The 12,776-nt window shown below is 41.1% G+C and overlaps 1 protein-coding gene across 1 annotated transcript in view; it reads left to right on the top strand.

The window, feature by feature from the left end:
* The window catches only part of ERBB4 (v-erb-b2 avian erythroblastic leukemia viral oncogene homolog 4), a 580,731-nt gene that overhangs the window by 245,462 nt on the left and 322,493 nt on the right, over positions 1–12,776 (top strand). The window lies entirely within an intron of this gene.

Genomic DNA, 12,776 nt, shown 5'->3' on the forward strand with positions numbered 1-12,776 from the left:
CTTGCGCTGAGTTTTCTTGTATACCTAAGTAGCTTTGGTAAAGAGTTACTGTCTTAGCTGTGCCTCAGAAATATCAAGTGTTATATATATGGAAATGTAAATGATGCTGATTAGCCAAGTGTTGTCGTTTGAGGAGAAAAGTTCAATCAGAACATGAAGAGCAGGAAGAATATTTGGCCACTCCATGCACGATCAGCCCTTCAGCAGCTGCCAGAGAGATTCCTACTAATGCTTAGAAAAGCAGGACCTAGGAAAGGCAGTCAGTAACTGTAAAAGATGAAGACACATGCCTGATATAACACTATCTTTCTAGAGTGTGCGTTCGCACTTGCTAAACCTCCTCTGGCAGTTTCCACGTCCTGTAGTTTGTCTCCAAAAATTCATAAATACGCCAAACAGGGTGCAGTTCAGCACCCCAATCATGTACCACTGTCACCCGATTCTTAGTGATTAGGATGTTTAGAGAGCTGAATGCTGTGCAGTAATTTCTAGAGCTGGTCATACTGTAGTTAGGCTCTGAACAAGCCTTCAAGGCAGACCTTGTGGCTCTGATAACTTACAAACACCTTGACCCATAGCAAAACTTCATCATTCATCCCAATCTGCTTCAGGTGGATCCTGTTTGGTTATGACCCACCACGATGCACTGTGCTATGCTGTGATTAATTTTTAGTTTTCAGGGAGTAAGACAATAGTTCTTCTCCAGCACTAGGTAAGACACATTCAGGAGGTGGGAGACTTGGGATGCTCCATGCCTTAAGCCAGGGCTGCCATCTACACTCATTCAAGGGTTACACCAAGCATTTCTTCCTAACAAAGTAAGAAACATGACAAGACAAGAAAGGACTAAACCCAAACGTCTGCACCATGGCAGTCTTATGAGACGTTGGCCTCCAAAATATGAGCCAGCCAGTTTTGCATGAAGCATAGCTTCAGAGAAAGGTATCAGAAACTTTTTACCCAAAGATGCTCTTCTGACTAAATCATTTTCCCCTCAAAATGCTCTTAGCTTGGAAAGTATGATGGAGTTTGACACGCTGACATCACCCAGGGAGGACATCCTGAGGCAGAAAAGACGACATTTCAATCTGCATTACGACAGCAGCAGCTGCATGTGGTTATGTACTTTGCAGAGCAGGGACAGGCCCGTGACTTGCATGGTTTGGAGCACATTCTTAAAGGCAGAATTCAGAAAGCACTTAAACATATGCTTTAGCTTACAGAGCAAGGCTAAGTTTTTCCAGTCTGTACCCACGTGTATGTGTCTCCATCCCAAAGTGCTGGAGTTTCACTTCCAGTCTTTTCTCAGTGAAGTCCCCTGGCTTTAGCTGGCCTTAACATGGTTCTTTGTCCTCCTGCCTGAACCAAGACTGAGCCTTTGCTGAGGAAGACGGACATGGTCGTGGGGGAGCTGGCTACAGCTGTGGTAAGCACAGCAAAGCCTCTGGGGACACGAAAGGGATTTCCTGATCTTATGCTGCAGTTCAGGAGCTCTCCGGATCAGCCCTGAGCCTGTTTGCTTCTCTGAAAGGAAAAGATTTCCTTCTACTTGGTGTGTCACGTAATTGCTAATATTGAAATACACATTCAGTGTTATCGGTACAGTTGAAATTAATCTCAGCACAACTTTCCTAGAAGGAAAATACCTGCTGTGAGTAGCCATGCAAGCAGGCAAACCTCTTTGACTGGCCACCCGTTCTGTAGCTCTCCCCTTCACGGGCACACATATGCACACACATGCAATCCCATCATTGGCTCTAACCAGTCCTGTTCCTCAGGTGTCCTGCAGTGCTGGAAGTGATGGCTTGCTGGCAAAGATAAGAGTGGGGGAATATTTTCAGTTCCATGAAAGGACATAGCATGAAGATAATTAAACTATTGGGAGTTCCTTTGAAGCAGCCTGTGATTAAACATAAGGATTTCTTGTGGAACAATTAGGTAAATTTGGCCTCAGGTTTCTCCCCCCACTTCTTGGCCCCTAGGGGAGGGATGATGAAATTCTGGTTTAGAGCAATGCTTTCTTAGAGTTCTGTCTGTTTTAATTGATTCAGCTTTAGTTATAAATCTCATTGAGAACAGCCAAAGCAAAGGACACGTCAATTTGCAGGTGTCCTGTGAGTTAACTTTGACTCTGACAGAAAAGGAAAAAGCAGTTTGCCTTGTTGTTGGAAACACCAGAACGTGAAGTGACATGAGAATGAGCCTCCGGTGCCTTCCAGATCTTCGTCTCATCTGTATCTTCAGTCCAATATTTGCAGTGAGGGTGGCAAAGGCTGCAATAGTGAAGTTTCTCCAGCGGATGTTATCCCTTAGACCATGATGCTATGTTGAGAGCCAGGGGGGCAGTTCTTTGTTCCCTGAAGTTTGTTGTGAATCTGGTCATTTGGGTTATTGGAGTCCCATGTAGCCATTTGTACCGTTTTGGTAATATTCTGGCAAGGCAAAGCCATTGGGGTGCTAGGGCAGTAATTATCTCTTTAGATAGGGAGTGCCTGCTGATTTTCAGATGCTGGGAAGGCAGATTAACCTTAGTCTTTGGGCTCCACGTGAGCCCAACATGAATTGTTAGAAAGACAAGATGGAAAAGCCAATGATCCTTCACTGGAAATGACAGGATTGCTGGGATTTGTACTGTACAGGTTGTGTAGATGTTATCATTGGCTCTGTTTTAATGAGTAATTTGAAAGAAATGCTTATATGGAACAGCCACTTTTCAGCTCTTTTCACTAAGCTTTAAGCATTGACTTGCAAAGATCACGGCCGTTTTTCTGTAACTACTGATAATTTGTGTTTTACTCTTGACTTTGCAACTTCATTTCAGTTAAGAATTCCATTACGCAGCGTAAGGACATTGTATGATACAGACCTTTCCCTTTTCTGGAAAGCTTAAATGGACAAGAGAGGGGAAAAAAAAAAAGGTGGGAATTTCATGAAGGCAAAGGAAAATTTGGTAATTCCTCTCTTATCGATGGCAAACAGAGAAGTAGAGAGATGAACTCCTGGGCTGGTGGAAGGGAATAGAGAGCCTTTAAAAGAAGAGAATAGAAAAGCTGAATTTAGCTTGTTTAGTAGTAGCAAAACAAAATCTCAAATGGTGTATTAATTGCTGTCAATACCTGGAAGCAGTTTGAACTAAAGGACAGTGCCAACACACAAGCAAATGTCAAGTAAAATAAAAAACCCTTTGCTTTTGAGAAGGCGTGGGCAGGTGACAGTTTCCTTCTTTCTCAAGCTGTGGTTCAACAGAAGGCAAAGCCCAAAGCTCTTGCAATGACAGGCCTTTAACATTCACACTGGCAAATGTCATTAAGGTCTGCGAGGGTTGCATCCTGGACAGAATTTATCCTGCGGTTTGTAATACTTTAGTATCAAATATTCATGGACTGACAGGGTCAAATAGGGATAGGAAAGTACTGTAACAGACATTGGCAAAGTAGGATGCTAAAGTATTCAGCTGAAAGGTCAGCCATCCATGGAAACCCATTAGGAAAAAGACTGTAAATATCTTGCTACATCTGTGAGTCACAGAGCTAAACATGAGCCACTCCTGCCACATATATAAACTTTTCCAAATGTTGAAGCATGTGAGGTGCAGTCTGCACATAACAAGTCCGTCGTATCTCACGGGTTTAAGGGACAGAAAAGGCTGGTTTTGAGACATCCTGGAAATATCTATGCAAGGTTGTTGTATGACCAAATGATCTTTTGGGGCATGCCCTGACCAATTAAGGACATGATTCAAAGCCTGTGAAATAGTGTTTATTGACATCAAAGGATCAGGACTTACACCGTCCAACTTAATGCTCTCAAAATAAATTTATTCAATAAATACAATTGTTGAATTAATTCAATAAAACTGAATGGATTTATTTGTTCAGTAAGATGTTTTTGAGGCCTGAAAGGTGTGTTTGGTGCATCTGGTAGGGAGTTCTCAGGTTGGGAAGCGTGGGTCAGGAGGCAAGGGCAAACACAGCCCTCGGTCCGTGGGACCATGCAAGAAAGTAACTGAAATTCAGAGCAGATGGGAATAAGGAGCTATTAGAAATTAAAGTGTCTCTTCTGTCTAGGGCCATGTGAGAAAAGAGGGAGGAGAAAAATAATTGGGTAAACAGGCTGTGGAGCAATAGGGAGAGAGTAGTTGTCTGGCTGCAAGGTCTGGAAATGGTGTGGTACTTCAGGAAATACTGTGTGTGGATACGGGGGGGCTGGTGCTGAGTATACTGACTATATGCTCCATCTCTAGGAGTAAAATACCCCTGACCTGCCATCTTCTGTTTTCCCAATTGGCTCTCAAAAGCACTGGTTGCTACAAGTAGAAGAGAATTGGGTAAAAAGAAAAAAATAAAAGTCCTCTGGAGCCAGAAATGCCTGCAATTTTAGCCTGATATTATACCTGCCGATTGAGCCCTAAAGTCAGGCTGGATGCTGTGAGAATGAGAGCTGGTTTTGCTCAACTGAGAAAAAACTGTTATTTTAGTCAGGATTTTTCTCTTGTTTCACAGCAGCATGCAGTTCAGTGAGAAAACTACCAAAGGATTGCATTTTTAGACTCCCAAAATATCTGAAGGCAAGAAATTCTGCAGGAATACACACACACACACTTTTTTGTTGTTTTGCATACATGTATATTTGTAAATACATATAAAAACTCTCTATATACATACAGACAGACACGTGTGTCCTGCAGCAGATCTGAAATTTCTCAGAACTCGAGAGTGGCAAAACTTAATTCTGCAAAATCCTCAGGCAATCTTTAGAGTTAAATTAATACTGGTATAATTAAAATGGTAATACTATTTGTTAAAAGAAGAGTATTTAAATAATTCATTTTCCTATTGGTTATATGGAGTGTGCTTAGGTTCAGCAATTATATGTTAAGTAAAAGCAGCCTCTCGTATAATTATTTCATGATAATCTGACCTTTGATGGTCCTAGCTCACAACAGCTGGCACTTTCTGTATAGTTTACAGGCTGTAAAGTGATTAATATCTATGAAATACCACTGCTGGCCTTGTGAGGTAGTTGGGTCCTTGAGCGCTCCCTTTTCTCTCTCTCTTGAGCTGTCTTTTCTTTCCTTGTGACCCTGAATATTGAATGACAGACACATTTTTAAGGCCACTGCCAAGCTAACAGCCGGCTGCCAACTTTGGGCAGAGCAGGCCCTTGTTTGAAGAGAAATCTCTGCTGGGTATGCTAAAGCCTGGCCTTGGGTCTTGGATGACCACTCAACTCCTGGGATCCTCTTCCCGAGGGAGGATACGTCCCCAACTTGGTCAGTGGGGTTAAGGAGGCAGTAGTGGACAAGTTCAGTCCACTCAGCCCAGACTTTGCTCTTTCTGTGGTTTCCGGACACAGCCTGGCTCACTTGGGTGCAGCGCTCAGCATCTCAGGGTCACAAGTGGATTGTGACTTTTTTGGGGTCTGGCCACTAACCTGCTGAAGGGCACATCCCAGCTGAGGGATGCACTGGTGAGGACCCTCCATTTAGGGGTTCAGAAGATGTAATTCAAAATCTGCCATGGTTAGTTGTATTTAGTATTAAGTACAATAATAGCTCTTGAAAAGCTGTCTTTCAGGGAAAGGTAATAAGGGTATTAATAAAAACAGGTGAGGAGAGAAGGCTCTTTTTTTAGCTTGCTGCATTATTTTATCATTGTCAATCAGCTGGGAACTCCTTTGAGATCATTCCTGTATAGTTAATAACATCGTTTCTGTGATGACTTTAATGACTGAACCTTTCTTCCATCCTTAGCTATGACAATAATCACTCTGCTTTTTCTGCTTCAACAAGCTCTTGTGTGCGGTTCAGTACATTAAAGAACATTATTAAATATAGAGGTTTCCTCTAATTAAGCCATTGGCAAAAAGATTGCTTGTCCAATCATTTGCTGGTGATAAGTATTGAAGGAAATTATATCTTGTACAGAGTATTACACTTTTCCTGCCATGCTTCCCCTAAAAAAAGAACAAAATGGTATGAAAATAAAGCAGTAAGATTGCAAACTCAAGCACTCAGAAATTAGATAATGCCAGAATGACGACTGCCTGAATCTGCCCTGCGTTAGGAAAGACACATTCTGTCCTGCTCTGCTCCTGATCACAAGCAGTTCCCCTTTCCTCTCTGATCTCTTGCCCTGTTCCCCATCTTTTCCCTTCATAAAATTACTGTTTCTTCTGGACTTTTAATTCTTAAGCTTTTTAGAATTTTTATATCAAGAGCAAACCACTTTTTCTAGTCATGTTCCTGGAAAAGAGAGAAATAATTTTATGTAGAACTTTTCCAACACCCCCCCTCCATAAACTCACCTATAATTTAAACAAAAAAGATGTTGTTTGTGAACCTTGAGGGAACCACAGTTTGTTCATTGTTTCAATAATTGCATGTAGGAACAATGGTATATTTGTTCTGGACATGATTAAAAAAGTTCCTATCTCCTGTAAGATTGTGCATCTTGCTCGGTTCAGAAAATGTAATCAGTGGGAGAAGTTTTTAACATGCCCCCTTGAAGAAAAGTAGTGGAATTAATGCAGAGAAAAATCTTATCTTATGGTTAGTTCAGTCACTGCAGATTAAAGGTTGTTTTCCTGGTTGGTGGCACCCTGCATAATCTCAAAATCTGGAGTTTACATGTCCTCTGAAGAATACCTCTGAATTTGAAAATCAGATGCATTTACTAATTGCTCACGTCTTATAAATTATGGATCTATCCTTGAAGGAGACTTTAACAATCTATTAAAGCCTGAATAACAGAGCTATTCTCCAGCTTCTAGATAAACAAAACAAAAATGCAGCTTTAAAAACAACAAGAAGCCTCTTCACTTTTTATCTTAATGGAAATAAACCTAATCAAAAGCCAGCGATTAATGAATCTCTCCAGGGTTTCTATTCTTGAAGAGATTAGAGTTACAAAGGCTGAAATAGTTTCAATAGGTAGGTGTGATGTTGAGCTCAGATGGTGTATTCGTATGTGCTCAGCTAGAAATAAGAGTTGCTAAAAGCCAATATTTGGATGAAGATTCTCTTCTTCAATGAAACAATTCAATGAAATAGTCAACAACTCCTCTAATATTCACTAATTTATGTGTGCAAGAATGTCCTAGAGTGCCAATAAAGTCAGTTCCTCCCAGGAAATGCATTTAAAATACTCATTAAAGAGTGGTTGTTGCACATATGAAACAAACTGAAAGTATGTTTTTAAGAAAGTATTTTCTTGGGAAAGGAAAGCAAAGCTCCCCAAAAATAAGCTAACTGCTTTTTCAGGATTGGACAGCCAGCCATTTGGTTCTGGCAAAAAAACAAAAGCCCAGACTGAGGTGGTTTAGCTGAAATTTGGCAAGGTTAACACATTTTCACTATGTGTAGTCAGTTCCTGTGTTCAGAAATAGAAACAGCTTTTTGCTTTCAGGAGTGGCCTGACACCTTCATCTGCAGTTTGAATAGAAAAATATAAAATTCCTGTTGTTCAGGTCCACCTTTGGACCAGATCTCCGGGATGTCTAATTCATCCTGCAGCACTCCAAGGAGTGGGAATCATGCCAACCAAGGGCTCCCATTGCTTCCACCATAGATGGTGGAGAAATTTTAATAAACACATTTAATTTATCTGGCTAACTATAGACTTGCCAGTAATTCATACCAACTAACCTGGCTGTGCACTAGGAAAAAAGAAATCACAATGTCTGATGTACAAAGCCTGTCACTCATCGTTTAGTAAATAAACAAATAAAACATCCTTCTACTGTTAAATGCCCACAAAACATTCCTAGGATCTTCGCAGGCAGCTTGCTTACAGTGGTGTGTAATTCTGTTACAGCCTGCACTGCATTTGTCGTGTATTCTTGCATTTGACTTCTGATCAGACTCTTGACCTTTCATAACCATCGTGGGAAAGACATCCTTTTTGTTCCCTGTGCAAAACTTCATCCACTTGCTGTTTCAGGCTGCATGTAAGCTGAAGAAGCCAGGAGTGCTTCTGAGCTGGGAGAGACTGTGAGCACCAGTCCTGCTCCTCCTTCTCCTCTTCCATTTTCTTTCCATGGGAAGGAGACTTGGGCATGGATGGGCTCCCTGGCGTGCTCCAACCAGTTTTGTGATCTGGAGGACCAAGTAAGCAGCCTCCCAAGACTTAGTTCAGCTTAGACACAAGCAAAAATGTCATGGGGATTTAGAGTGTCACAAATAAGAACAACAATGAGGAACCGAATGCTTTTTTTTCTTTTGTAGATGATATCTTGTTTTGCTAAAATAAATATACCAACTCGGTTCAGTCCACTGACATCTCTGGATGCCTGTGGCAGCGCAGTCAGCGCTTTGCATAAATACGACCGTGAAGCATTGTGCAGTGAAGGTAACAACTGGGATCAAGGCTCCTTGTGTTGTTAGGAAGGTACCTCTGCTCAGATGACTATACCGTCTAACTACAAAAAAGAAACGTCAAAGCCGATAGCGGACGCAGACATCCCAATGCAGTGCTGCTGCCCCACGCTGCCTTTCCAAAGCAGTTTCAGGCATTGGTTTGAGAAGACAGCCCTCACTTTGTTTTTCCTGGTGAAAGCGTCCGGAGACGGTTGAATGTGCTCACAGCTTCCCATAGGCTATGGCTGTCTAAGGCAAATTGATAAAAGGGAATGTGTTTTCCCATGGTTATTACTTTCCTAAAATCCTTCCAGAGTTTTGATATTATTTTGTTTATGAAGTAGCAGTTTGTGCAATTTTATGTTGCCTGGAAAGAAACCATGATTTACTTGATTGAAGCTCCCAAAAGCAGAGAAAGCAAAAGGCATCAATTTCTCCTGTTGGAAATTCTATAACTGGGCAGCTATAAGCTGATGTGCTTTGAGTTTCTGCAAAATCTAGCTACTACTAAGCAGCCCAAATGGTGTAAAGCATTTTCTAACAGCATAATGCTCTCATTTTAGTCTTTCCAATCTAATTTATGACTAAGTTTTCCCTTGGGAGATGATACAATAAACTTTCCTGGAAACCACTCTGCAAGTATGTTGAAGGCCAATCAGGTATTACAGATATAATGTCAAAATTCTTATTGACTTGCTAAATATATAGTCATCCATAGCTTTCCTCAGGACAGAAAGATGTTAGCTGTGAAGATTGGGTTGTTACAGAGTACAGACTTTGGGTCATAATGTTGCTCAACATAAACCGCTTAGTATTTATTGTGTGCACTCAGGCAGCCTGTGTACCTGAAAGTTAGACACTTCCTAAGCAGATACACAAACAGAGGAATTATGTTTTAGGCAGAAAACATTGGGAAGGCTCTCAGATGTTGATGTAAGCCTGATCAGTTTCTCTATTCATATGATATTTTTAACTGCAAAATAGGCATAGAAACATGGTGCAAGCTGACACCTGAGCTTAAGTCTAACTCAGTCAACAGGAAGAATACTTGGATACATCTTTAGGATCTGTATTTCAAAATCTGAAAGCAAAAGGTTCTTTTTGGTCCTGTTATTTGCCTATTATTTCTATTTAATGTTCCCATTCCTACATTATTTTATTATTTTGTTTGTTTGGGGTTTTTTTTGTGACCCACGTTATTTTCCCAGCAATACTTTGCAAAATGAGTCAAGATACACATTTCAATGGCTCCCCATGTTTTTGTCCATCACCATCACTTATGTATTATTAATGGGGCTTCCTTTCCAAATGCCAGATTTGGGCATTGATCTGCATTTTAATGGATTCTAGACTGGCATTTGTTTTGCCTCCAAGATCTCCCTAGACCCTTCTGTAACGTATATTAGCTCAGACTCAGCCTAACTTGCCTCATGTATGCAACAGTGTGAGTTCTACATCAAACTCTGTAAATTAATAACTACACAGCTAATTGTCCCATTTTAATGTATGAAAAGTCCCACTCTTGGAATAACGAAATGTAACGACCAACCATTCAGAAAACAAAACTTTAGTTCAACAACTCCCAAGGTGGGTTCTATAAATTATGCAGCCAAATCTTCACTTACAAATTTCCAAGAGCTTGAACAAAAGATGCATCTAACTGACTGCTACTTTAAATTTGGGGAAATTGAATGCTATGTTCAATCCATTGACCTGCTGCTCAGGATATTAGTAATATTTTGTAAGCATATTACCAAAGATGACTAGATGTCTGTGAGGACAAGAGTATGATTTTAAGTTTCTACCAGCTGTCTTAAATACCGAATCACAGTTCGATTCTGCAGTCATGCAGCAGCACAAGGCTCCTCAGGTACAGCTCTTAACACAATTACAACCAAGCCCTTCCTTTGCCTTTAATAGATCTTAAAGCAAACTGAAAGACTACCAGAAGTTCCTCTTTTTTTGGTAACAAATTTGAATCTAAACTGCAACTTCAGTGTTTTGGACAATAAATTCTCTGCAGCTGCCAAGGCAATTCTAGTTACAATACACTGCTTGCTTCTGGATCAGGCACCAGAAAAATGTTTTTCGCAATCTATGTTCTGCTATTCATCAGGGTGCTCAGACTTGAGGGATTTTTACTGAAGCTTGTACAGCGTATCTGAAAAACTGCTGGTGCTCAGAAGGGCTTAACATCACAATTTCACAAGTGTTGACGTAATTGAAGGATGCACAGCGTGGAAGGAGACGAGGCACGAGCTCGCTGTGGAACAAAATTCCTTACGTGCATGCTCTGTGTTAGCTTTGACATTGTCTCTAAATGGAGCGTCCTCTTAGGCATAAGAAATGTCAGTATGTACTACGTATTTCTCATGGTTATGGATGGGGCTTTGAGAGAAGCTGGCAACAGCCGTGTGCTTGAATACCGTAAATACATCTCCTGAACTCCTTTGAAAAATCCCAGTTTATCGTGTCATTAAAAATTCATAACCATCAATGAGCAATGCATAAAACAGCTAATTGAGCTGCATAAATTGCAATAGGCTAGCTATTTCCACATTTTGGATATTAGCATTTCCCTTAAAGTTAGCGTTGCAAGTGCTGTAGCTGCTTAGAGGCCACTTTGTGGTTATTCAGTAAACGCTATTTTTTTAATTGTGACAATGAAAGATGTATTGCATTGCATGGGTGAAAATGTATGAAAAAATAATGAAAATTAATTGATGGTGGTTTAGGTTACCAGCACACTCACAAACATGCTCGACTGAATTTTGTGAAGGTGAATATTATGATTGCCCTGAGAACTTGTTTAAAGTTAAGCAAGTGTTGTCTTTGTAATATTGTGGTTTTTCCTCATAATAAAAACAGGAAACAAATTTGGCCAGTTGGGTGTTGCACATTTCTAACCAGATATAAATGTGTACCTTTTAATTGATCAAAAAGCAAAATGTGAAATGCTCTGTTCAAGTCAACTCGAGCTGCGAAAAGTTTCTGAAGGAGATGACATGGTGGTAACTATTCACATTCGTTATTTTAGTCATGACTTTGCTGCAGCATGTTAACCTTCGTTAAGGTGGAAAAAAGGACAATGCACTTAAGTATTTTCCGCTTTGTATCACTTAGAAATCTGACTTTCTTAGGATTTAATGTATTGCGACAAAGCGCACAGTTCACATTGGAGGGTCAGCCTAGCTCCTTGGATCAGAGTCAGGAGACGTCTGTTATCTCCTGGCAGCTGAGCCACACGAGGAGCCTTGCCGCTGCCTTGTGAAATGGATATCCCCTGATAATAGAAATTACTGTCTTTGCAACAGATGGGATGAAAAGTGTCCACTTGGCTTATTCCCTCTGTATATCTAATTTAAAGTTCTTTGCCCTTTCTACTTTCCTCCTTGTTGTGGAAGAAGAAGAAACCCCTTCCCTAAGGAAACCCCTGTGCCTCCCCAATTTTTTCCCAGTAGCTGCCTGCCTTTATACCCCTGGGGGTGGCACCCTGACTTTCCCTGGGGACCAAAGTACCTCTGTCTCACTGCAAACAAGTGCTGGAAAAGCAAAGGCTTTTGTCTTTGTCTCTCGAGTGAATATACTGAGTACATATTTGCTATGCCTTTTTTTTTTTTTTTTTTTTTGTGTCTGTGAATTAAACACACTCATTTATCAGGTGATCCTCACATCCTGCACTTGTGTTTATTGGTGCTTTCAAAGTGAGATCAAAGCAGACTTGAAGCATATTTAGCTTTTATGGAAAAGGGCAAAATTAACCTAAAAGATAATTAATTGGGGTCCCACAAGCGTGGGCTGACCCCCGCAGCAGGTTGCTGTTGCTCCGACTCCTGTGCAGGGGATGTGTGTCCAGTCAGATGAGGCAGCAAGGGCTTTGCCGGATCAGGGCCAGTGACTGGATAAATAACATGTCTGCAGCTGAAATAAAAACCCACAATACAGCTCTCTTCGATGCCTTAGCTACAGTCTAACCTTCCCCGACAGATGTTAAGAAGACTGGGTAGTGTTTATGAGAAACATCAGCTACCCTAATTGTTCATGGATCTGTTGTTCAGGGCAGAATGATGAAGTTTTCACTGTTATTTTGCTCCATTTCACTGAGATTTGTTTGACTCGAGCCGCAGGCCAATTTAAGATGGCAAGGAACAATCTTGCCTTTTACTCCCAGCTGACAGGATAATTCTGCCTTTGCTGTTGGGAGCTTAAAATGCTTTACCTGTGCTCAGCTAATATTAGTTGTAATTAAGGGAATGGGTTGTCTAGAGCTCGTTTTTACAGTTCATCACCTGAAAAAGAACCTCTGAAAATAACCCTTTTATTTTTGGTGTCATTTTGGGACCCTGTTTCTCTGTTCGCCCTGTGCACGCCCACCCGCACCCTCCAAAGTGGCTGGCCCCCGCCCCCCGCGGGGGGCAGC

Source organism: Pygoscelis adeliae, unplaced genomic scaffold (assembly GCF_000699105.1).
Source record: "Pygoscelis adeliae isolate BGI_AS28 unplaced genomic scaffold, ASM69910v1 Scaffold7, whole genome shotgun sequence".
In the NCBI taxonomy this organism is placed as follows: Eukaryota; Metazoa; Chordata; class Aves; order Sphenisciformes; family Spheniscidae; genus Pygoscelis; species Pygoscelis adeliae.